Source organism: Astatotilapia calliptera, chromosome 22 (genome assembly GCF_900246225.1).
Source record: "Astatotilapia calliptera chromosome 22, fAstCal1.2, whole genome shotgun sequence".
Lineage (NCBI taxonomy): Eukaryota > Metazoa > Chordata > Actinopteri > Cichliformes > Cichlidae > Astatotilapia > Astatotilapia calliptera.
This window is the reverse complement of record NC_039322.1, coordinates 33630744-33658668: the sequence shown is the minus strand read 5'-3', so window position 1 is coordinate 33658668 and position 27925 is coordinate 33630744. Positions and strand designations below refer to the sequence as shown.

Genomic DNA, 27925 nt, shown 5'->3' with positions numbered 1-27925 from the left:
TCTCTCCCAGTATCGTCAGCAGCACCAGTTTGGTCAACAAATGTGTCATCTTTATTTTCTAAATGCTGAAAGTGAAATGCTAAACGTACTCTTTCTTTGCAGTGCTGATCAAACCATCAGGCTCTTAGTCCTTTGGAATTTTCATACATTTTTTGATCAATTACAAAAATACATTTTGCCATAACTTCATATTTTATTTCCTGTTCAGCCAGTTTTATAATGAGAAGACGCCCACACACTTCCTCTGTGCCTCGCTGTCATGTGTACTTCCTTCTGTTTGGCTGGCTCAGTGATAAGCTGAGGAGGGGGTGAGGAAATGCAATACAAACAATAAAAATTCTCTGAAGATCATAATTAAATGAAATCCTTTTAAACTATTTAGTCGGCTTACTTTACACTTAACTTCTCAGGAAACTTGGCGTTTTGGGGGCAATTATGACTTTTCTCCAAGTGAGCCCTCACCCCTTTAAACCTGTGGACTTTACTTCCTGTTTCCTGTTAAGGTTGTGACACGATCACAGAGCGATCAGGTGTGATTTACTTAAAATGCATCATTTGTTTTATAATACAAGGTAAACTAGCTCCCAATGTGACGCTTGACTTTTGCCTCAGTACTCTGAGGTAAAACAGATCCAGTCTGCAGCCCGACTGACAGACTGATCACCGATCAGCGTCTCGTGATCTGCAGTCAAATATCAAAAGAATCAGCCAGCTGCTGGCACAGCCTGATAGTAAAGGGCTGCACAGTCCACACTGAATAAAAAGCCACATTTCATTTAAAAAGACTGAGTGAGTGTTTCGGGCGCATTCTACATGGGTGAAAGTGTCCCAAACAGCAGAGGTCCCACGCCCAGTGGGCTGGACTGGTGCTGCATGGTATTCTAATGCTCTCTTTCCCACATGTCCCGCCTTTCTTTTCTGAAAAACTACCCAATAAAAGGCAGAAAAAATAGTTTGTTCAAGGTTTTTTTAATTTCTCTGGTCTTTTTCTGTTGAAGGAAGCTATACTGTTGCTATTACACATCACCTACTGTTTTCTATCTGACTCAACAACATGCAGTTAGTGGGGTTAGGTTAACTGGTCACTCTAAATTGCCCGTAGGTGTGAATGTGAGTGTGAATGACTGTCTCTATGTGTTGGCCCTGCGGCAGACTGACGACCTGTCCAGGGTGGACTCCGCCTCTCGCCCTGTGATAGCTGGGATAGGCCACACTGAGGTTCAGAAGGTTCTTGTCCATGCATTTGTGTCCTCACGTATTGATTATTGTAACGCTCTTCTTTCTGGCCTACCAAAGAAAAGTTTCAGAGGTGGTGCAAAATGCAGCTGCTCGCATTTTAACAAGAACCGGGAAATGTGAGCACATCACCCTGTTCTGAGATCTCTGCATTGGCTACCCTGTCAGGTTCAAGCAGATTTTAAGGTCCTGCTGCTCACCTACAAGGCTTTAAACGGATCGGCACCTTCATACGTCTCCAACCTTTTACACCTTTAGTTTCCATCCCCTGCTCTCTGATCTCAGGACTCTGGCTTTCCAAAGGTTCCTAAAGCCAGAAAAAAGACTATTGGAGAACATGCTTTTCTTTTCGTGCCCCGTTTCTGTGGAACAACCTCCCTCAAGATGTTAGGCAGGCTGCTCTGTGGAGGTTTTTAAAACTAAGCTGAAGACACATTTGTTCTTACAGGTCTTAATTCTGTGGCTTTTAGTTTTTACATTTTTACTGTTTTTAACTTGTATTGCTATGTATCGCCTTTATTTATTATTATTATTATTATCCAGTCATTGCTTTCATTTTAAAATTGCCTTCACATTTGGTTACAATTCAATAAAAACATTGAATAAAGTCATGATTGTTTATCTAGAGCACTGTTTACCACGACGTTCACATGCGCCTCGTCACTGGACCTGCAGCGTCCCTCTCTCTCATCCTCTGTCCACAGTGTTCCACGTCACACCGGTCCATTTCAGACACACTGCTCCATATTTTATTCTTGGCCAGAATTAGCCCCATTCTAGACTCACTGTTCAGTGCAGCTGTTTCCCCTGCTGCTCTGCAGCCAACAACCTGCCCGGACCTTCATGGGTTCTGTCACACATTCCCCCGTTCTGGCCTGCTTTGTCAAGTTTCCATCTGCCAATCGTTCACCCCAGAAGTATGTATTTATCTTCTACCTACAGACAGGCCCCCATATACATCGATCTGTCATAGCCAGCTAGCTCTGGCTCAGATAATCGCAGCCTTCAGATCACAATGTGTGTAAACAATACAGGTCGCTAGGAAGCTAAACTTCCTAGCGACCTGTCATGGCTTTATAACGGGACTCTACCAATGTAGAAATATATTTATTTCTTTTTTCAGGGTGGGAGAACCCACGCAAAGACGGGGAGAACTCCACGCAGAAAGACCCGGCCTGATGGTGGAATTGAACTATATATACACACTTACTTACTCTGACTTTGTACTATTCTATTATGAATGACACTGGCAGGAAGTCTGGTCAGAACTGAGGGCACTACTGTACATGCAGCCAAACATACAGATATTAGAAGTAACCTGCTGCTGAGCGCAAACAGCCAACAGCAGAAAGGCAGAGCACGAGTGGCTGAGGCAGTGAGCCAAAACAAAGCTGGACGAGCTTTAAGTCTGAGTGTCCTTACATGACCCAGCCGGAGTTTGGACTCGGCTAAATCTACTGAGACTCAAAAATTCGTTTCAACTGTGGAAAAAACCTCTTCTGGGCAAAAATGAGAGTCATGCAGAGGCAAACTCAACAAGCCTCAACTTTCCACTGTTACCCACGATTACTATGATTTCCTACTATTACACATTAATGGCAAAGCGCTTCTCTAATAAAACTCCTCTAAACTAGTGGAAAATAGAAATGTTACAAAACACCTACAGGAAGCTCAGTCATGTTTGGCATTTAGTAACTGACCCAACAACACAGCAGCAGGCTGTCCTGTCTGCTGCCGGGCCACAGCCTCGTCAGCTCTTTGTAAAAGAAGACTCCTTAATGTTTCTGGGCTTCAACTCACATTTTATAACATTATGTCCCAAATATTTGGGCTGTGCAATGTTGGAAGAAACTAAATCTTCTACTACTAAACACTTAACAGACTGGTTGATGATGTTAGCACAGGCTGTAATACAGGCTGTCGTTTTAATTTGGATTTTGCAGGATATTTAAAAACACTTTCATCCTGTCATGTCTTATAATAAAATATACATACGCTTTTCTTTTGATAAATGGGAACATCAGCTGACCCGATGTTCATGGAGTCACTGCTCGTAAATGAAGCGATGTATTTGTTTTCATATCATTAGAAAGAGTTTCTGAGGGCTCAGATCAAGAGAGCGCTCGTCAGAAAAAAGAAAACATACTTGGATACTAATTGGTACAAAAACTAGATACAAGATACTTGTTTGCAACGGTATCAACACCAACAGTGTCGTGTTGGCCTCGTCCAGCCGACACACAACTTTGCACAGCACCACTGCACACTAACAGCAGGCGTACCTAGGTTTTGACATTTTATAAACACTATTAAAACATCACTATTTCTGAAACAAAACCAACATATGACCGGTGCTAACATTAGCCACAGCAGTTACTCGTGTTATGCTCGTGTTCTTTAGGACATAAAGATCCAGACAGCAACAACTTTAGCATTATTAGCACTATTACTAACCCTAACTTGAGGGGGAGAAGAGAGTGAAAGAAAACTAGGTGCAAATCTTTAACCAACAAGTGACTGAAATTACAAAGGTCTACAACACAACCAAATCCAAAGAATAAGGACAACCGCCGTTGGGTGCCTGAAAGAGCCTAGCCTGCTGGGAGGAGGACTGCCATCCTGGAAGAAACCCAGCTTATATAGGCCCAAACACATGACGTCATCTCTTTTAATGGATAAAATAACAGCCAATAACAACGAGCCCAGAGTCGTGAAATATTGTTAGTTTCCAGTTCCACACTAAAAAGACTGAACAACAAAAGAAGTCGAAAAAGACAGTTTTCATATCTCTTCAGCAGATTTCTTTTTCAGTAGTTTCTTTGAAAGCGTGTTCTCTGTAAAGTTTCTTCATTCGTTAACTCTTGTCTATGACAACATTTCAAGTTCCTGTAACTGAAATCAACATTTCTGATGTGAAACAGACATTAAACCCATTATTTTAAAGCTTTCATACACTTTGATTACCTTGTTTATCCAACCCAAACACCATACACTATTAAATACAACAAAACAATGCTAAAATCCCAGATACCATTCTTTTGTATAACCAATAGCATATATCCAAAAAACAAGATTCTTCCAGTTTCCCCTAAACTGCAGTCAAACAACTGAACTATATCATGTCTGCAGGGGAGATTTACATGCAGATATCTAACAAAACAAAGTTCAGATACTTGCATAAGTTCAACCCTTTGGTCTTTTTTCATTTTTACTGCTTTGATCCTTTGCTCATAACATTGCTTTCACTGAGGCTGCAGCTTGTGGCCGTCTCTCTTGTTTCGGCGACTTTCCCTTATTAACTTTTGAAATGTCCTTCCAGCTGGGCGAGGGTTAGTGCCCAGTTAGGTTTGTTGTTATGAACACTGGTGTGCTGGTCCACCTACACTTTACTATGGGGGAGTTTGTGTCCACACTTACAGTGAGGAGCTCTAACAGGAACGACATGTTAGCATGTAGCTGTGAGGGTGTTGTGTATGAAAGGAAGAGACCAGCTTATAATCCGACATGTGTCACTGACTGACCAATTATCGGTCTGTGCTGTGAACACTGACGATTGGACGGCTCAGTTTTAGGGTCACTGCTGGTAGCATGAGGCCTGGTCCTGCTGAGGACCGTGCCATTGTCAGAAGGTTTGCTGCGTCTCCCAGCACAGTCTCAAGAGCATGGAAGAGCTTCCACGGGACAGGCAGTTAGTCAAGGAGAGCTGCACAGGGCCATACAAGCTGTTTAACCCACCAGTGGGGTCAGTATTTGCTCCAGAAACCACACCCCTACAAAACGACCACCAGTACGGCAGCGTGAATATGGCCAAATAGTCAAACTTCTTGAGGGTGTCCCGAGGGCCCGACATCCTCCTCATTGGCCCTGTGAGCACTGCCCAGCACTGGTATTGAGAATGTGCAGGTCCTCCACTGGCTCCCGCTGCTTTCCACAGACAACAGCAGGTTCACCCCAAGCACAGGTGGGAGGCCGTCCCCCAGGACACGTCTGTCATCTCATCAGGAGCATGCCCCAACCCCACAACACGCAAGCACGTGGGGGCCACACAAAGCGCGTCTTTGAATTTCGCCCTGTTTGTTAGTAATTTATAACTCCATCACACGACAGAAAATGATCCCGGCTGCATCAGTACCAATATCCAGCATTACCACTGACATGTGATGTGTTCTTATTCAAAGAGCTCCTTTAATTTTGTTGAACAGTCTCCATCATCGTCCAGCTGATTATCACTCCACGTTTCCAGGTTGGTAAATGAATAATTTAACCCTTTATATAATGCCTTTGGGTAAGCTGATGTGTTAAGGATTAAAGTATTAAAACGTATAGTATTACTGAAATATCTGCTAAAAATACAAACCAATGTAGTTCTACAGATTCAAAATGCGATTACAGATGTTCCTGCTGACTGACTACCAACAGCACCAACGTCTCAGATCTATCTGACTTGTTCTGCACATCTTTAAATGCAATAACGACGTTTCTACTTTTGTGTATTTAATGCAACTTAACTGGGTCAAGAACTCAGTCAGCCTGTGACCTGCAAAGTTTGGACACTAATGATGGAAGGACTCCTCTGGATGCTCAATCTTGTATATTACTGAGCATCAGTTTACCAGGAGTAATATAAATGCACAAAAAAGGAAATATGATCCAAACTAGGGTGAAGTAGCAGTCACGCCCTGAAGTTTGAGCTGCGTGTCTATAAAAAATAGGACGCTGCCAAAGGCTTGGTGGTTTCTGCCTGTTATTCTGTCCTGATGAGGCTAATGTTAAACTCACAGACAGGGACTGATACAGTATTACTCACACTGACACTGCTCCTCAATACTTACTGCTGTTCTTTTAGTTCAAAATAGGCCCGTAGCTATTAATAACTTTAGTAACTGAGCATTATATCAATTATGACACCGACTAATCTGATAATACGTTTGTCTTATTAATGAGCAATACTAAACATTCAAAAGCGAAATAAACTGTTCATTGGTTTTCATAGTTTTCATACATTTTATCTACAGTTTTTTTCATTTAACCTTTATTTATACTGACTCAATGTCTCATTTACAGGAGGACAGACCTGTTTCAGACAAACATGCTTTATAAAAGTTACAGAATTAAATCCTTTCACTGTTTATGTGCCAAAAACATCATTTTTATTCTGAAGAAAATATTTTCTGAACTTGAAAAATAGCGCAGTGAGGTATACCTAATATCCAGCCTTTAGTCTGTCTTCTTGGAATCTGTTCCTATTTTAAAAGAAGCAATCTTTTGTGTCTCCAGGATGATTTGAAAACAAATGGCAGCAGACGGGAGCAGCTTTCCTTCACGCTGGAGCTTGTTAACCAGGCGCTTTGATTAAGGACTCCTGGCAGCTGTTCTCAGTAAAGACCTCAATGCTGATTATAGTTGCAAAAGAGAACAAAAAAAGTTTCCCTTCACACCACTCGAGCTCATCGTCTTGGTAAAGGTTGGGCATTTTGCTTTTTGCGGTTTTAAAAAGACTCCACGTTAAACTACAACAGCATCTTCACAGCTGCTGCTGTGCTATCACACATTCGGTTGAGAAAACGCGGAGCTGCTTGGGCTTAACGTCGCACTCTTTATTCAAAGCTTTGCTCCTGGATACTTTTCACCAGCATGTCTGGGTGCAGATGTGGGTGAAACGCATGCAACTCACATGGTGAGACTCATGCATCATATGAAGCATCAAGTCACTCAATGAACCATTGCAGCCCAAGAAATAATTACACTTCTATTACAACAGCTCACAATGAGTTTGAACGAGGCCCCTCTGAGACACACCCCTGAACAAGTGATTGCAGCCTGTAGGCAGGTTTACAGGGAGTTGCCAAAACCTGACGTTGTGTGTCAAAGAGGAGTCAGAGACAAACAGACAGCACTGCTTTTGTTATGCCTCACTACAGTGCTGTGGTTGTGTAAAACATAGAGCAGTGGATAGGATCAGGACAACAGTACAATCTGTACATCTTTAATGCTTGTTGAACCAAAAAGACAAAACTAATCAGGCATGTTCTCTACACAGATATCCAAGCTGTCTGACGTAGTGCAAAAACTACAGTAATGTAACTTTTTGAGATTCTCTTAGTGCCCAAACAAAGGAGTACTTCTGGTTGTCTCAGGCAGTGCTGTGTTGCCAGCCTTCAGTCTAGTTGTTGGTGGACTTCTCAGCCTCAGTCTGGGACTTTCAAAGCAACAGAATACTCTAGAACAAACAACCTAGTTACCGGTTACATTAACATGGTTTATCAACTAGCAATGACTGACAGGTGCGACTGATAATACTGAAAAGTAGGCAGCAAATGTTAATGCTGTTGCCCTAATGTTAACCATAGCTTCTCCTTTAATAGTGACTTCCCATCAAAGGCCACTTAAAGCCAATTTTAACACCACGTTTTTCACAGCTTATAATTTGCAATGCCAAGGTGTGAGCTCTAAGCATAATCCCACGTGTACACGGAGTACCAGACCTCTTAACATTGTTTTTTTTAATGAGCATACTCAGCCAAATGCACATTATTTCTAAGCACGGAGCACAAATGATACTGACGTTCTTCTCACTCGCAGCAGTGATCGTTTGATAGCGTGTGGCATCACTGCACAGGCCAGCTGTGGCAGTGTAACGTCTAACTACGACATTTCATTTTCTGATTGTCTTTCTTGAAAAATAACGTGTAAAGGACACATTTCACCATTAAAATTCAACTTGCTACACTTGATAGCCGAGACAACACGAGGGCGCATGTTTTCATGACTTCACAGGTTGGACAGTTGTCTGTATGTGAGCAGTTGTTTCTGACAGCTGCAGAGTACAGTGTGTACAGCCAGGCACAGATCACACCACCCAGCACAGTTTGTCAAGACTTATTCCTCCTCGTCACTATGACAGATTCACACATTATAGTAGTGCCAACCAAATACTTTCTATAGACAACGAGACCGTGTACAGGGCGAGACTTACATCGCCAATATTATGTAATCAAATCCTGCAAATGTAGCACTTGTAATGCGGGAAAATCCCACAAAATTACAGCAGTCTCATTATGTTCATGCTTTCTCGCCGTCCCTCGTAGGATTCACAGATTTCCTTTGCAGGAAGGCACACGGACATGTGCATCTGTTGGACGGCTCCATCAACTCATTATTTTATTATTGCAGAAGGACAGCATTAGCATAACGCTAACGTGTGTGTGTGAACGACTAAACTGACTGAGTGCTAAAACTGACCTAAAGCTGGCTACAACAATATAAAAAGCACATTTGAACAAATCAGTGTAAGCGTAGTAGTTGCTGGGTGAAGATTATTACGTGCCTGCAGCCTCACGCTGCTCCACCTGCCCCCTCTGCTCCTCGGGCCTGAAGCACACTGACCGGGCTGCTCTGTATTTCTATTAGCTCAGGTTGGTCCTCCCCACTCTGGACTCTCCTCAGTCCAGCTGTGGTCCCCTCGCTGCTCTGCACAGCCTCAGCATGGCACAGCTCAATATTCCATCTGCTATCTGTCATCTTTTACATAACTGCAGTCTGCTATGTTAATGACGACAGACGGCTAATGTGGCTGTCGGGGAATTCATTGAAAACTCGTTTAAAAAAATTTAACAACACCAATCTGACTTTGTGCACAATCATATTATTATTTTACATTAGGGCTGCCACGATTAGTCGACTAGTCACGATTACGTCGACTATCAAAATCGTCGACGACTGATTTAATAGTCGACGTGTCGTTTGAAGCTTTGTAAGATCACAAAAGACGCAGGAATAAGTAGCAGGATTTAAGAGTGTAATAACGGACTGAAACAGAAGATGGCAGCACTGCATGTACAAGGATGCCAGCTGCCGTTAAACCCCGAAGAAGAAGAAGCTGTGTCCCAGAATTCATAGCGCGGCCCAGCGCAGTTGTCAACAATGGCGGCAGCTACTTAGTTTGAATATTACTCTTATTATTCTTTCTGGGTCACAAAATAAACGTTTAACATATTTTCAGGCGAGAATGTAGCTGTATAAACCTCAAATATCTGCTCAGTTTATCAAGACACCACATATTTTCAAAAGCGCTCCGACGTTTTCGGAGACGTCTGTTACCCACTAGCTCGATAGCTAGCCGGGGCCATGAGAGCACCGGACTCCCGGCAGATCGTTTTCAAACCCACCGCCCTACTCAGGTTAAACATGATATATGAGTCACTTAGATAACTTAAAAATGTTATTGTTTGGCTTTTTTCAGTATTTTATTTGTTCCTGAGTAAATCGGCTGAGTTTATTAAACTTCACCGAAACAATCTGCAAATTTCATTAAAATTTAATAAACTACCATCTTGTCTTTATTTTTAGTTAGCACAGACCTTAAACACTTAAAGCTGTAAGCTAATGATAGTTATATAAGAGCAGATGCTGCTGGTGCAATAAGCTGTAGTTTTACGTCCAATGGATGATGATCTGATTAGTCGACTAATCGCAAAAATAATCGGTGACTAGTCGACTATCAAAATAATCGTTTGTGGCAGCCCTATTTTACATAAGAAAGTCCTTGTGTGTGTTATACTACCACTACTAATAATAATAGCCGTTCATTAATCAAATCACTCAGCCTTTGATGTTAAACTGAACAGGGACTCAAACCAACAACCTCTGGGTTAATTTCAATGAAGTCCCCCATTATTTGTTAACACAGCAGACAGAAACTGTCCAATTACCCCCCAAAGTGTAGAAATGCTTCCACGGGAAGCCCTGAAGGGGAAGTATATGTCAGGCTCAAATAACACATGGACCTATGTAGTAATAAAAAGAGTGTAAAAAAACTAAATGTACTGTTTCTTGCAATTATCAAGCAAGAAAAGAAAATCACAGAAACAAAACAGAACTTGTCCCAGTGAAGCTGCAGCACCCAAATGAACAGACGAGATCTTTGCTGATCAGCTGACAGCTTTGCACGCCATTGGCAATAAAAGCACAGGCAGGATTTCTACCCCTCGACATTTTATAGCAAGCAGACCTTTGCAGTGATCCTTGTTATGAAAAGAAGTTTAGTTGGAGCATTTTAACTTAGCAATCAGAGTTCAGGCTTGGATCCAGCTGAGCATGGTTTGCAGTAAGTACTGAAAGAAAAGCAGCTAAATATTGCTTAGCATAAGAGTTAGCTTTAGTTAACTGTTGGAAAACCTGCAGGTGACACAAAGAGCTCGTTACAGATGTGGCAACACTCTGATAGGTTTGCTGGACTGATGTCATGCATCCAAACAGACACTAGCTGTGCCTGAAGTCACGCTGCGTACTCACACACTACATTTAACCTTTGCTATGTTATGTGAGATTCCATATTCCAAAGGTAAACATTTTGTTTACTTGATGCCCTGATAATGACCAATGCAACACAAAGGTTTGTGTTTATGACGAGTTCCTGCCATAAAGGACATCTACAGGAAGCAGAATCATCAAAGACCCCAGTCACCCTTCACATGGACTCTTCACCCTCCTGCCCTCTGGGAGGCGCTACAGGAGCCTCCGGACTAAGACCACCAGGTACCGGAACAGCTTCTTCCCCACAGCTGTCAGACTCCTGACATCTGACCCACGTTAAACACATGGACTGAACATACACACACACACAACCACCTACACACACACACACACAATGGACAACTGTACCCTCAAACACACAATAATAACATGGACTGAACCACCACTCACAACCACCAGCACTTTATATACCTCTTAACTGCACTACTGTATAGCTCTGTGTAAATAATCATTCTGTACATACGATAATTTTTAATCCTACAACTGTTTACAACTTGCATAGTTCATATTTCTGTATAGTTTCATATTTATAGCCTGTACATAGCTTGTACTCACTACAGCCTGTACATACTTATAGTTATAGAATATTCACAACATACTTCATACCGTGTACATTATAACATACCATAATAGACCCATTTCTGTAATATACTCACATATCTATATTATTGCTAACGCACTTTCTGGATGGATGCAAACTGCATTTCGTTGCCTTGTACCTGTGACATGTGCAATGACAATAAAGTTGAATTCTATTCTATTCTACATCTCTGCAAACACTGACAGATTTGATCTTCTAAACAGCTGCTGCAGCACGCTCCAGCTGTGTCCAAGCATTCCTGAGCAGAGTGGCAACACCACTATTTGAATTCCATAAAAGAACACATAATCATAGCATTTTGGACACAAACTGTTGCATTAGTCAGACTTTTAGTAACTGCCAAAGATGTTGCAGCAGGGAGGAAACGTTAGGAACAACAATCCCGACCATAGCAAAATGCAAAATACAACAGTTCTGCCATGAAATAATGAAATCCACAACACGTTCATAGAACCCCGTGTTGGGTTCACAGCGACGAGACTTCGGCTGTCTTTTCAAGATAAGATTTCCCAATCGCACGTCCCTGAGGCGTAAAGCTGAGCTTTAACTACGGTCAAGAACAGCAGAGGTTGCATTTGAAAGAAAGAGCCAGTGTGATGAAACACAACATATCTGAGCCATCAGCTGGATGAATGCTTTGATCAGAGCACAGACAGATGTGGTCTGTGGGATATATGAAGTATCAGGTACAATAAAAAGAGCAGAATGTTCAAACTTGTAGAAAGGCTGTTACTGAGCTTTGTCTGGTTTGTACAGCCACTCAATTAAGCACTCACTCAGTCATCCAGTGAAACTGTGTGAAACTCTACAGAAACATAAAACAGTTCATCAGGTTTGTTTCACTTTGCATCCTGACACATACTTTCAAGTGTTTTAACGAGCTGCCACTAGTTTAAAGGGTTTACAACCTACAAAACACTGCATGTTTGAGTACAGTTGCAGGTTTTGCCTTCAGCTTCAACAAGACCCCACATCTACTTAGGGCAATAAGTAAGGGCAGCCAATAGTGAGACAACAAACCTAAGGGCTCAGACGTCACTGTGCCACTTACTGCTGCTCACTAAGTTCATTGCTGAACTGAGGCGTTCATATTTTACCAGCTTCTCTCAGACACACGAAAACTTAGTGAACGTGTTTATCCTGAAGAACATTTAAGGCATCAGCTCACTGACGAGTACAACTGTAGGAAAGCTGCATTCATGTGGATGGAACTGAGATCCAAAGCCTTTTTTAAAAAACACAACACAGCAGGTTAAGGGCTGTGTCAGCAACAACGTGGGACCACAGGGAGATTAGGTAGGACTGATTTACCACACAGGATCATCTCTACTATGCTCAAGCTCATCTGACTCCTCAAGGCCAGTTAGTAGGACAGGGCAATGAAATGGCAATCATTTCAAAATAACTTTCCCTCTGTCCGGTCGTTAACTGATGACGTGACGAATCCTACTTCCGGGTCTAAAGTAGTCTGCGTTTAATGTGGCTTTTGTGTTGTTAACATGTTTAATGTTATGTATTTCCTTCTATTTGATCTCAAAAAGCTCCTAAAACAGTCAGTGATCACTGTTGACCTCCCTCGGCTTTTATTACCGCTAATCATTTATTTAAGCTCAGTTTTTAAAACCTTAGGATGTAACTACAGCCCAGCCCATGCAGCAGTATATGAATGACTAACCTCGTATTGTGGATGGATTATCTCAGTTGTTCTCCTGGCTGAAGTTTGGTCCTTTTACAGCATCCTGCCATGCGATTACATTTGTTCCTGACCACCGAGAACACTCACGGTAACTTTTATCGAGTGGGAAAAAAGTTAGCTTGTTTATATTATGCTAACATAGCTGTGTCGCTAGCGGTCACGTAGCACATCATTATATACCAGCTAGCCCAACTTCAGTAACCCTACAAACGTCACTGCTGTTTAGTTTTCTGTCTTCATTTATGTTGGAAGTGATAACAGAGCTGTACGTTTTAATTTGTTTCCAAAACCCCGCAGTCAGGACATGCTATATTGTATTTAGATAGAAGCTAGCGAGCTAACTCCCTGCTAACTTCTAACTCCGTTAAATGTCATAAATTCTGTTTTCATGGATGCCTGGATGTTAAACTCAATTGTTACACCTGGTAGAGCAGAACGCTGATCATTTTATTAAAGATGAAAGACTTTAGACAGTTTTTCAACTCTCAATAATGCCATAGTGATCGTTTGATATATGGACCTGCAGCGGAGTTTAGGCCCAGACACGGCTAGTGACGTCAGACTAAACGACCAGATAGAAATAGACTGGTTTCCTGCCGACCGCAGTATTATGTGCTAATATCTACATTACTTATTTGGAAGTGACCAAAGAATTTAGTTTTCCATTTTGTTTGTTTTTGCTCAGAATTTATTTATTTTATTCAACTTCTATTTTTTATATTTAGAATTCTGTGGTGTGATGTTCCACAGCACATTTATCTGTACATTGTTTCACTTTTGACAGAAAATAAATCATATTTAAATCAAATGAGTTATACCTTTACTTTGGAGTGAAAATGAACTTTCAAGCTTTCCAATCATTTGATTTATATGAATTATTGATTCTCATTGGCTCCGTTTTGAGAGTCTCCCTCATCACTAAGCAGCAACGAGGAAATTCCACTCATCCACATGAATCTGATGCTCTGCGTGTTTGTGGAGGTACGCTGCTTTCTATTTGTCACGATTACACATATTACACACAACACTTACTTAAAAGTAATGCAGTAATCACTCCCAGGGAAAAGTAATTCATTACACTACTTGTAACGTTACTTTCATGTTACTCTGTGAAACACACTCATAATTTAACAATATAAACCAGAGGCTACACCCTCACACACCAACACAAATCCCGAATGAGGACACACACGTCTCTAAGATCTTAGTGAATACGAAGCTGATCGCACAACGTGAAACTGAACAGCAGCACAAAAAGGTGATCGACACAGTGCTTCTGCTTTAGGAACCTGAACAGGTAGAAGAGGAGGCTGTTTGTTACCTGTTGACGTTCAGGCTCTGCTGCTCGTGTTCAGCATTCACTCAGGTTTCACACTGGGTCCTTGGCTAGCTTAGCGTTAGCATGCTGTCTGTGCAGATGCTTGCAGAGAACCAAAGTTGTGTTAGCAGCACAGTGCAGTTGTTTCTGTCCTGGATGCAGGACATTTACCGTTTATCGTGTCCTTTTGTGCAATAAAAATAATCCATGCTTTAGCCTGTATCGCAATTTCCCTCTGACACGCCAACTGAAATCAGCTGATTGTAGCACGAGTGCAAGACCTGATAGGCGGGACGGACACTTTATGTTTCCCCTCACAGCATACCACGGTCCAGCTGCTTGGGCCTAAGCAAGGTTCTGTTGGACTACGGTCGAGCTCTTACCAGAGCCAAACAGGAAGCTCCATAACAACAGCTGCCTCTGTGAACATCACTGTGTTCAGTAATAAACAGACAGCAGGCAGCTAGCTCATTTTAAAAGTGGCTACCAGTAGCCTGTCTAAAATCCTGTGATACCCAAACATCACAGGATCAAATAACAACAGTGAAAACTGATGTAGCAGAGACTGACAGATTCTCCCTGTCACTGCACACATGGTGTGGCTATGCAACTATGAAAGCCATAATGCAGCGATTAGAGCCATCGATCATTTGACATGTTGCACAAATTCAGGATTTCATCAGCTGTAATCCTCCCTCACTGACCAAGGGAAGTGCCATCAAACCCGCCTCAGTGTGGACATTTGGATCCCTGAGCTCCCAGTTGATGTGTCACTAATCTAACACCTGCAAAATGCATGAGAAGTTGATTACAGCCAGACAAAGCTTTGTCTATTAGATCGAATAACCAGCCAATCTCTCCTTACATGTCCCAGTGCTGGACGGGACGGACAGGATGAACTCATGCACATTACTGAATATTGAAAAATGCAAGACAAATGAAGGTAACTGCAATAAATTATTTTAGGATGGAAGAGGGCACATTAGGCCTCATGATGACACAATCATTCATTTTATTGTACTACGAGAGTTTAAATCACGACTTCCTGAAGAGGAAATTAAACCCTGTGGTGAGCCTTCAGTCAGCTAGCTGAAGACGTCCAGTATATTTATCAATCACATCTAGCTAGCTTAAAATCAAAATGTGTGCAAATAATCATGTTGGTAAGTAACGCAGTGGTAGCAGCAGGTTGACATTTATTTGTATTGGATCAAAATGACGTGGTTAGCTGTTCTACGTACAAATTGTTTGTTTGTTTTTTCAGCCCACACACCAAAAACAAAATATGAATTTAAAGCTTTAGCCCATTTTAGCAAAAGATGGGTTTCATTTGAACAGTTTTACCATTTTTAAAATGCCAACAGGTCAAAATGTCCCCTTAACAACAATTAAAGGTTTTTACTCCCAAGTGAAAATCGAAAGATAAACTTAACAGAAACAGTGATTTGTTTTATCTCAATATCAACTGATATGGGAAAAAAAGATTCGAGAATAATTTTCCACATCACTCAGCCCCATCCAGCGTAGATGAAGGCACCACTGCACCACTATTATTGTTTTTAACTTTGCCTTCTGTCAGCTTTGAGCTTCCAGACTGTGTTCATACTCATCTAAAACATGAGTGTAACTGTGCTCTGACAGGATCTCTTTTGTAGTGATCTTGTAAGTCAGTTATTGTAATAGGCCATGACTAGGTGCAGTTCAGTTCTTCTCAGTACAATACTCTATGATTGATTCCTGGACTACTTCAGGGACTGGAGTATTGATTTTAGGCAGTGATGAAGCCCTGACATCCGGCTCTCTCTGCCATTACATCTTCCAACACCTAGCTCACCACAAAAACAAACTAATATCTTAAACTCTTGGCTTAAGATATCAGGCCAACAATTGCACTTAATATCTTTTCAGCTGTCAATAAATACAGGCTGATCCAAACGTTTCTGCTACCACAGAATCACATTTTCTCTTTAAAAAAATGATCAATTCATATCCGTTGGAATGAAACAAGGTTATCACATAAGAACCATAATGAGGACTGCACAGCTTCAACCAAGTCTGCATACACGTGCATGTAAACACACACTCTGACTTGCAAAGACAACAGCACTCAGAACAGGAGAGGAGCAGGTGCACACCGCGGGTATCTCAGCGTAGTTACAAGGTCTGCATGCTTCTCATTTGAAGGGCCAACTGAAACTTTGAATGAGACAGTGAAGGCCTCCATTACATCATCTGACTAAGGGCAACCTGGTGAAGGTCATCCTAAGTGTTTAATGCAGGGACACTGGAGACTCTGGAGATGCACCAATCAGACGGCCAGGGACCAGAATCAGCTGATTTCACCGTTCCTGGACCGGTGATCGGCGCTCAGCCTCCCATATGGCTAATTATAAGCCAGTGTGTTTCATCCATGCACAACACATGCACAGTGGCACAAGCAAGTAGCCACACACACACACACACACACACACACACACACACGCCTACACGCTAACATGTCCTTAGCATGGGATTTCCTCATTGTGAGCAAAGACACAAAATAACCCAAAGTACTTGTTTGGTGAAGTAAAATGCTGAAGTTGCCTGGACAGCGACTCATTTTCAGTTACTAATGTAACCCTCCTGCCAGAACTTTATTATCTGCTGTTTCAAAGAGAGAAGATGCTTTCAATTAGAGCAATCTGGGATACATTTAATAATTTATTTTACAATGAAAATGAGATTTTGCATTAAAGAAAATAGAATTTCTTGGTATATGCTGTCAGGTATATTTCTTAGAAAGACAACTGGAATTTATACACTTTATACACTTCAAATCAGTCAAACAAATTTACAATTAGTGCATTTCCATGGACTCTGAATTTCACTCCAACCCAGACGACTTTGTTCAGGCAAACCAAACTTCTCATTCTGTGAGCAAAAATGATGATTACGACTACCACAGCATGGTTATTAAAAGAATGTGCACACAAATTATAATAAGGCTTCCAGACAAAAGAAATAAAAGAGTTAGCTAAGATACTGAAAGTATCCAAAGACTTCGCACACACCACACTCAATAAATCTAGCATAAGCCACAGCAGAGGAAACAAGAGAAGTGTGCGTTTTAGCTGCACACTAGGATGAGAATGGGTTTCAATTAACCAAACAGTCCTTTTTTGTCTACAGCAGCGGCCCCTAACCTTCGTTGCTCCACAGACGGTTTCATGTCAGACAATATTTTCACAGACCGGCGTTTAAGGTGTGGCGGATAAATACAACAAAATAAAAGATACGACACAAACTGGTATTTAGTAAATATAACAATAAACGTGAATTCAGTGTGTAATTGTGTAACTTTGGGAAGATGGCGCCGGTGAGGTCGGCTGCCGTCACGACTGCTCCGACCACTTTTTCTTTGTCTTTGTTTTTTAAGTTAGTTTTCAGCGTTTCTAAATCGGCAAAATCACCACCATTGGGTACATTAGGTATGACAGTGACACTCTTGTTTCTATTGGTATACAATGTACTCACAATTCGAAGTTTTTAACTCCGGATCCGAGCTGGCCGAGTGAGATCTCGAGGGAGAACAAAGGGAAGCGGCGGCGGCCTAGAGGGAAGCGAGCCGGCGTCAGGAACAGGCTGAGAGCTCGTGCACACCGCACACCTGTGCCTAGCATCCTGCTCGCCAATGTCCAGTCACTGGAGAACAAGCTTGACGACCTCAGGGCCAGCATAAAGTTCCAGAGAGACATTCGGGACTGCAATCTCCTCTGCTTCACCGAGACATGGCTGAACCCAGCGGTGCCGGACCACGCCATCCAGCGGGCCGAGTTCTTCTCGGTTCACCGCATGGACAGGACACGGGACTCGGGGAAGTCAAGGGGAGGCGGCGTGTGTTTAATGGTGAACAACAACTGGTGCAACAGTGCGAACGTTGTTCCTCTCACACGCTCCTGCACACCAAATCTGGAACTACTGTCCATCATGTGTCGTCCTTTTTATCTACCTCGGGAATTTACATCGGTCATTGTAAGTGCCGTTTATATTCCACCACAACGGACACGGTCACCGCCTTATGCGAGCTGCATGAGGCACTCACACAGCACCAGACACAACACCGGGACGCTGCGCTTATTGTGACGGGGGACTTTAATAGCGCCAACCTCAAACGCGCAGCGCCGAACTTTTATCAACACATCACCTGCCCCACCAGGGGTGAAAGGACACTGGACCACTGCTACACTACGGTCAAGGACGGCTACAAGGCACAATCCCACCCCCGTTTGGCAAATCTGATCACGCCGCCATCTTCCTCATGCCAAAATACAAACAAAGGCTGAAACAGGAAGTTCCGGTTCAGAGGAAGGTCGCGCGCTGGACGGATCAATCGGTGGCCGCGTTACAGGACGCACTCGATGACGCAGACTGGGGCATGTTCAGAAACAGCTCCGACGATGACGTCAACGTGTTTACGGAAGCGGTTGTGGGATTCATCGGGAAACTAGCGGATGATACCGTGGAGACAAAGACTATCACAACGTTTCCCAACCAGAAGCCGTGGGTGGATAAAACCATCCGCAACGCTCTGAGATCCCGCACCGCTGCCTACAACACGGGACTCACGACGGAGGACATGGACCCGTACAAAGCCGCGTCATATAACGTGCGGAGGGCGGTGAAAGAGGCGAAGCAGCGCTATGGGAGGAAACTAGAGTCACAACTCCAACAGAGTGACTCTAGGAGCCTGTGGCGGGGACTAAGGACAATAACGGACTATAAAGCACCAACAACCGGTATGACGAACGCGGCCGTGACTCTGGCAGACGAGCTGAACACTTTCTATGCTCGCTTCGAGGCTGCAGCTAAGGACTCCAACAATGCTAGTGTTAGCGGCGCTAACGGCTGCAGACAGGAAGATACTGCCAGCACCGGAAACGTGCTCGTCATCTCCGAGCATGAAGTAAGGAGAGCCTTCAAAAGAGTGAACACCAGGAAAGCAGCAGGACCAGACGGCATCCCAGGTCGTATCCTAAGAGACTGCGCATACCAGCTAGCTCCTGTGTTCACTGAGATATTCAACATCTCTTTATCTCAGTCGGTGATCCCCACATGCTTCAAAGAGTCCATCATTGTTCCTGTCCCGAAGAAACCCCACCCTGCTTCTCTCAATGACTATCGCCCTGTAGCCCTCACCTCAGTAGTGATGAAGTGCTTTGAACGCCTGGTCAGAGACTTCATCATTTCTTCACTACCAGACACACTGGACCCACTACAGTTCGCTTACCGTCCAAATCGTTCCACAGACGATGCCATCTCTCATCTCCTCCACACATCACTCACTCACTTGGACACTAGAAGGGGGAATTATGTTAAAATGCTCTTCATAGACTACAGCTCTGCATTTAACACCATAATTCCCTCCACACTCACCACCAAGCTGGAGCATCTGGGACTCAGCTCATCTATGTGTCTGTGGATCTCCAACTTCCTAACTGGCAGACCACAGGCAGTAAGGATGGGCGGACATGTCTCAGCCTCCACCACTCTCAGCACTGGAGCCCCCCAGGGGTGTGTTCTGAGCCCCCTGCTGTACTCTTTGTACACATATGACTGTGTGGCCACTACCAGCTCCACCACCATCATCAAGTTTGCTGACGACACCGTCGTGGTGGGCCTGATCTCTGATAACAACGAGACGGCCTACCTGAAGGAGATTAGGAATCTGGAGAACTGGTGCCAGAGGAACAACCTCCTTCTAAACGTCAGTAAGACAAAGGAGCTGATAGTGGACTTCAGCACTAAGCAGGAGAGGAACTACCAGACCCCCGTCATCAACGAGTGCCCAGTGGAGAGAGTGGACAGCTTCAAATACCTCGGAGTTCACATCACGCAGGACCTGTCATGGTCCTGTCACATCAACACCGTGGTGAAAAAGGCCCGACAGCGTCTCTACCACCTCAGACGCTTGAGAGACTTCCAACTGCCCTCCAAGGTGCTCAGGAACTTTTACTCGTGCACCATAGAGAGCATCCTGGCGGGAAACATCTTAACCTGGTTCGGGAACAGCACCATGCAGGACAGACGAGCTCTACAGAGGGTTGTGCGGTCAGCTGAGCGCACCATCCGCTCCGAGCTCCCTGACCTGCACTCAATCTACAGCAGGCGGTGCTGGACCAAGGCCAGGAAGATCGTGAAGGACCTCAGCCATCCCAACAACAGACTGTTCTCTCTGCTGAGGTCAGGAAAGCGATTCCGCTCCCTGAAGACCAACACAGAGAGACTGAGGAGGAGCTTCTTCCCGCAGGCGATACGGTCTCTCAATCACACCACCACACAGTACTGACCCACACATATGGTTCTTACACACACACTGGACATTCTGGACTTTTTTTGCACAACACTGGTCACTATATTCTTCATTCCGGTTAATACTTGTACAGCTGCTGTTATTGTGTATATATTTATTTAATTATATTTCTTCATACATTCTTATATAGTTCTATATTGTGTATTTTGTTGTACAGTTATTTTATTTTCAACTTTAATTTATATATTTTATCTTATTCTTCCCAGTTAAATTTACCCTTCATTCTAATTTGTGTTGTACAGTTATTTCATTTTTAACCTTAATTTATATTTTATTCCTTCCTAGTTAAATTTACCCTTTTTAATTTTTCATATTTATTTCCTATCTTATTCATAGCCTTTTCCTTTTTTGTTCTCTTTAGGTCACGAGCAGTTGTCCAAGCATTTCACTACATATCGTACTGTGTATGACTGTGTACGTGACAAATAAAATTTGAATTTGAATTTTGTTAGCAGCGTCCTCCTGAAGTGCACCAACAACATTGAGCGTAACGTCCTCCTCTCTGCTCCTTAATGCTCTCTGGTCGCTATGGTAACGTGTAAACATTTCTTTCAAAATAAGACGCACAACTACAACACGGGAAAGACCCAGGGAAGCTGAGTTAACAATAAAAACCCTGAAAACCATAAATTTCACACCCGAGCCTCAACTCTCACAGCCCGGGACCAAACGACTCACAGACCGGTACCGGGCCGTGGCCCGGGGGTTGGGGACCGCTGCTCTAAAACGTCCATTTCCCTCTCATTCTTACCGGTGCCTGGTGAGATACGATGATCTGGTGGCAATGGAAAGTGGCACCTAGCAAAGCTGTTTGCAAACACAAATAAAAGAATGCACTACCAACTTCAAGCAAATATACTGTGAGATAGTGTGACACTGATTCGATTTATTGGCACTGTGCAAACATTAAAAGAGTAAAAGGATAAAACCAGAGGCGACTACAGCTTCAATAAGCCCTGTGTGGAACTTCTTTACGTGATAATTAGTAAAGGAGGTCGAGTGCAAACTGTCAGGTAAAGCTAGCCAGTCTGCCACAGCTACGCGCAGTCATCGGGGAGCAGTTTGAGGTCTTCGGTAGTAAAAAAGTCAAATCGTTCCCATTAAATTCAAATAGTATTTGTGGTTCAAATGTGCCTTGTTTGCATTAGCATGCCCATTAACTGCATACACAGATGAGTTCACGCAGTCTTGCTGTGTGAACTCATCACAGGGGCATCGTTGGCTGGTCTGTAATGTTATTGCTCATTGTTAATAATGGACAAACAAGAGGTCAGGTACCTCGGAAATTGGAAGTGTTTTCAGTCCCGAGTTTGTGCATTCAAAAGAAAGCTTCTTAGTAAGGTAGAGCCGTCAAGCATCACAGCACAAGACTCGTACTGCTGAAGTACATTCATGATAGAGCCTGGTCAGTGCTTATTTAGTGAGTCACAAATAGAAAAAGTGGCAGGACAGTTTCAAAGTTTCCGTTTTATTACTGTTTATGTTCACTGCCACCATCTCGGATTGTTGGTAGTGTTGCTCTGACTTTCCAAGTAAGAAACCCTATTCAGACTAGGAACTCTGAAATTGCACCTTCTGAATTCATCTGGATTCTTACCCTGGTTGATAAACACGAGTGTGACCCAGAAACATGTAGACTCTACAAACAGGAATGTACACAGTCACTGAGCACAGCAGCAAAATAGTGTAATGGTTTACACAGTTGTCTAACATGCAAAAGGTCCCTGGCATCGCATCAGGAAGGGCATCGGGTATAATGATCTGCCAAATCAAATATGCAGAGCTATTTGCTGCCACGACCCCTTGTGAATAATGGAACAGCTGATAGAAGCTTCTTAGAAATGAAATCTGCACAATACCTTTGATCTCTCAGAATTTTATTAACGGACTTGTCAGAAACCTACTTTGCGGCGCCTCAGCTTTTCTTTATTAGGGGACAAAACTGACGACTGTCAAGGCTCCACCTTAAATACATTCAAACAGGTTTCAACGCACACAAATGCTTAACAACAGCCAACCAACACATTACATCTATTTGCTGCAGCTGGTTCTGCTGCAAACAGTGCAGATTAGATATACTGATGTCACAAGTGAATACTGTCCTCACACGCTCTTGCAAAAAGTTGCAAAGACAGAATGACCTTAAATACCATTCATTCAAAACCACTGCTTCCTTTAATTTCTCCCTTTTTGAAATAAAACGTACGGTGCTTGAAAATGTCTGTTAATTCTGAATTCTATAATTGAAATGATCTTTCGATGTTTTGGGCACAGAGGGCAACGTTTTCACTTGGATTAATGCTGTTACTGTTCACTTGGAACAGCAGCTGCAGTCATATAGTAAGTGCTGTGCAACACATAAAGCCTCTCATCACAGCATCAAGGCAAAAACGAAACAAAAACAAAAGAACACAAATTCCCACAATCAGCTGTCTCGCTCAGCCTCGCACGCGTTAGCCCCCCCAACAGTGCGTGAAAGTATCACTACAGCTTGTTAAACGAATATCGCACTACGGCGAGGCACGTAGGACAGGTGACGCTTGTTTGTAAATAGCTTAACACTTGGGATCGACTCTGTCCACTAGAGCCAATCATCCAGCGCCGCCGACTCTATGTAATCCCAAACACTAAAGTCGCTAATGCACTGTGGAAGGGTCTGCTTGTTTTACACGCCAGATGTTAGCTGGACACTTGAGTGAAAGTTCCTGTTGTTAAACCGAAAGCAAAGGTTAAGGCGGAAATGTAGGTGACATACATGTATTTAAGTCAAGTGACAGAAGTAAACCGAGCCGTGCTCACTGCTCGTGGGATACTCTGAGCTATGAGGGAAACGATAACTTGGGCCCGAAAGCAACTCCCTCAAGTCTTTATCAAAGCCATTCCGGGGTACGCGCTGTTCTGTTTTCCTGACAGAACCTCGAGCCGAATATCTGACAACTGCACGGCCTCTCGCTTTCTGTTGACATTAGCCAACTATGAAAAAACGCGGATGAAAGTTTCTGCATTATTACAAGCAAGTGTGCAATTCGGCGACGGTAAAACACGCCGGGAACGGAAAAAAACTTTAACTTTTAGCGAAATTCTTCTTTTATTCCTGCTGCCTCACTCCGACAACACACGCCGCCGTGGACGCGGAGAGCAGGGTCAGATCGCTGTTATGTTTAAATATGTGTTATGAAACGTTGCTGTTTCAAAAAGAACTGCGCACCGAACTGCTACACAGAACCCGACACTTCTGCTGAGGTCCAAGTCACGTTTGTCCACGAACCAACAATCCCACGATTAGCACGGCACTTGAATTGCACGAATTGTGAATGAAGTTCGTTATACGCCGTCCCTTCATAGGACATAAACACATTTGCGGCTATGTTAAAAATTAATATGAACATTAGCTTAGGAAGCGCGACGCACCGCGATTTAGCTACCACAGTGGCGCACAGCTAGTTTCTGGAGAGGCTGCTGTTAATAGCAAGACTGCTGTCAAAAATACCCCCAACCCCACCCTCTAAAACAAACATACCGCATATGCAAGACGAAGCCCGTGTCCAAATATCACTCGGAGTCCCAGTGGGTGTGCATTCCGCCTCAACTGGAACCAGCGTTGATCTCCGTCGGTTAAAGTGAACGGGACACAGCGCCAGGGTTTAACCTGAAATGACCCGCGCCAGTGCAAATCAGGCGAGGTCTATGCGCGCGGAGCGGACTGAGTGCAGGGTGAGCTAACGGTGTGAGCGACTGTGTCAGTGTTTGCTCTGGACGCTGAAAACTTCAACGTGGAAGCGAAAACAAACGCTGAAAAGAAGCAGCTCAGACACATTACAGACGACACAATTGCAGCTCTCCGACTGAACGCTGTGGGGAATTAGAGAGCAGAGCAGGAACTGCGCGAAATAAGCCTCGCCCTTATTACAAACTCCAAGTTTTTTTCTCCTCGCTCCTTTTCGATGGCGGTTGGCTGCTGGTACAGTAGGCCCGCCTGGTACATGCCGACAGGGCAGGAAACGCTGCTCCGGCTTTATTCTGCACTCGTGTGAGGTGGGCTAACACACTACTACTGCATATATACGCAACACTGGCCTAAATACAGCACATATATTGGACTTTAGTCATTTTTGCGTCACTTTCTATAGCTACATTAGAATGCAAGTTATGCATGTGCACACAAGTATGTAACAAATGCTTTATGCAGAAACCTGAATACTGTTTTCTAATCGTGTCTTTGTTTCACATAAGCCATCATTTACTCGATTCATTGTTTCACGTGTGTGCAGAACATTAAGTAAGGTTGGATTTCCACAGCAATGCTCTTGTTTTCACAGACTGCAGCAACAACAGTGAAAACTATTAAAGTAAACCACTGATGAAAAGAAGGATGTTAATCTGGCTGTATCATAGAGAATTAGGTCATCTGAACTTGAATGTCAATATACTGTGATGTAATAAATTTGTGACTTCAAAAGTTACTCTGTCTACCAGAAATATAACATCTTGGGTTTTTCCTCACTGCTTTCCTTTTGGCGGGGATCCTCCTCACCGTGCAGGGTGGGCAACCCTCCAAGTTGTGAGTGTAATGACTGGAGAACAAGGTGACATCGGATTTTGAAATCGACACCACAGGTGGATCTACTAAAGCCTTGGATGAGTTCGAATCTCAGTTAGCGCAGCCTCAAGGTAAAGATCAGAGGTCAAGTTTTCTGAAAATCTGCTGAATGTGAACATTTGAGAACGAGACAATGCAGAAATGTGAAATTATTACCAGGTTCATCTCAGGTACTTTGATGTCAAGTAATGAAAATTACTGAGGGGTTTCACATTTATACCACAGGTGCTTCTACCACGTTCTTAATAGTTTTAAATGAACTTTTTGCAGGACTGAATATTCAAACCTTGGACAGAATTCTGTCTGATCACAACTTGACAGGGACGATTCATACAACTGTAAATGATCTGTTAACCATTTTAAGACTAAGAGTCAGTGACATGTGGGTTTTGGTTAGTGATCAGTGTAACTGTGGTTTGTATAAAAGACTTGGTTTGACACTTATCACAGCTTTCACAAGGCTTTTGCTTCTAGTGAAGTAGTGTTTGTCCTTAATTCCTGTAGATCACTTCAAGCATATAGTCAGATGGCCTTACAGCACAGCGAGAAGAGTCAGCGTCACTCCAGAGCTCCAGTTTGTAGTTCTTGTAATTATATTAAACCAGGTTTTTTTCATTTTTACTTTCACACTCTCTTCAGACTCTTAACCTCAATTAGTTGACTTGACTTAAACCATTTAAGGCTTCAGCCTGCTGCCTTCTGGCAAGAGGTACCAGAGCATTCGGGCCAGACTACGAAACAGGCCATCAGTCTCCTGAACACTCAGACACTGGTCTGAGACACACACACACACACACACACACAACCCCGTTCAGCTATCTTAGTGAGGACCCTCATTGACATAATGGTTTCCCTAGCCCCTGACCCTAAACCTAACCATAACCTAATTGTAACCCTGACACTAAAACCCCATTTTGAGCCTCAAAAATGCCTTCAAATGCCTTCAAATGCCTTCAAAAATGTGAGGACCGGGTTGTGTGTCCTCACAAGCGACTGCTGGTTCTCACAAGTATAGTAGAATGCAGATTTCAGTCCTCACAAAGATAGCTAGACAGGAACACACACACACACACGTACCTTCATACATTTCATTACCTCAAGTACCTTTTGCACAATGCTCAGTCTTTTTGCACAACCCACTGTCATTATTGCACTTTCCTGTTGCACTGTTGTGTGCTTACATCGTTCTGTTCTTTCTGGGGTTGCACACGTGCACTTTCTGTCGTCCTGTGTTGATTTACGCCGTCTTTTCTCGCTGTGTACTGTACCACTGTATGTGGTTGAAATCACAATAAAGCCATTTGACTCTTGACTCACATTTTTATACAAGACAAAGCTACATTTGATAACTGGATGCAGTAGAGAAATCATCATCAAATGTTGCTCGGCTACGAAGAAAAATGCACTGATTAATAAAACATTTTCAACTCTGTTTGAGTTCAAATATAATCTAAACATACAAACTTAAAATAGTTTAAACAATACAAAGCCTAAAGACTACAGGATGGTTTTAACAAGTGAATGGCATATTCAGGACATTTGTCCACCTTCCAAAGTACAAAATATAAAGTTTGAATATCTGGTCCAAGCTAAGAAGATCAGCTCAGCTGACAATCTGCCTGGAGATTCATTCTTCATGGTCTGTATTTATTTTTACTCTGATGTGGAGTTTCATGAATGATTTGAGTAAAATGAAGTATATTTTGAACATTGCGAGGCACTTTAGAGCAAGTAAGGAAAGCGATAAGTAGATGGCATCAGCAGACTGGTACTTTATTTCCTGGCATCTTACAACAACCCCAGTTGTCAAAATCTTACTGGTTTTATACAGTTTTACACACACCTGAACCTCATTAGTCTCTACCATTAAGAAATAGGTTACCCCAAACAATGCAACCTAAACAAAGAAACAGGAATAAGATTATTCACCCCATTGACAAACCCATTCACACAGCTAAATGGTCTGAAAGGTACAACACTGCATAAACTCAAAGGCTACTTAAAAAACAAACAATACTATACAAAAGGAAAAACCCTTCGTTTGGTTGCACCCAGTGAGGCGGTCAATGATATGGTGACCCTATATAAACAGGAAGTGATGGGTCAGCCCCTCCCACACACCTGTTTTGAGTATATGACCAGAACAAAGGGACAACCAAAGGTAAGTATAAACAAAGCAACATAAGCTAACATAATTTACCAGACATTTACCTGTCAACACAAGAACATTTAAATCACCTGAAGGTTGAGTAGTATTAGCTCTAAGAGCATATGCATGGATGTAAACTGTGCTGCCACAAACAAACCCAGGATGGTATGTAGAGCAAAGTTACACCAGCAGTGCCTAAACTAAAGCATTATGGCCAACTGTAAAATAACATGGGATAAATTATCAATATGTTTAAGGGACAAGTGGTAGATAAGTTCAAGCCTACCACTTCGTCACAAGCATTTTAGGAGGCTGACGACTGCCCTGTTTATGCAATTTTATGTGAGTTCTCAACACGCTGAATCTCTGCATTGAAGGCCATGATAGCAATGTTAGCACAACTATCAGACAACTTTTTTAATAATAATAATAATAATAATAATACATTTTATTTAAATAGCGCCTTTCAAAGCACCCAAGGACACTGTACAACAGATAAAAACTGGAAATATACACAATGATAAAAATAGAAGATAAAAGTTAAAACATACAGAAATTTAAGAATAAGCAATTTTAAACAGATGAGTTTTAAGGGTGGACTTAAAAAGAGAGAATGAGCTAATATTTCTGAGGTCCGGGGGTAGGGAATTCCAAAGTCGAG

At 42.8% G+C, this 27925-nt stretch overlaps 1 protein-coding gene and 1 long non-coding RNA gene across 3 annotated transcripts in view; one reads left to right on the top strand and one right to left on the bottom strand.

Annotated features, from left to right (window-relative positions):
* The window catches only part of thrb (thyroid hormone receptor beta), a 118558-nt gene extending 94188 nt beyond the window's left edge, over positions 1-24370 (bottom strand). For both annotated transcript variants that reach the window (XM_026155628.1, XM_026155629.1), the window contains exon 1: positions 24036-24370. The gene's annotated coding sequence lies outside the window, so the exon portion shown is untranslated. The remainder of the gene's footprint in view (positions 1-24035) is intronic.
* Positions 24371-24485: 115 nt separating this feature from the next.
* LOC113014235 (uncharacterized) lies at positions 24486-25911 on the top strand. The gene is made up of 3 exons (XR_003270945.1): positions 24486-24550; positions 25057-25186; positions 25620-25911. It is a non-coding gene; the product is annotated as an uncharacterized LOC113014235 (long non-coding RNA).
* The last annotated feature ends 2014 nt before the right edge of the window (positions 25912-27925 follow it).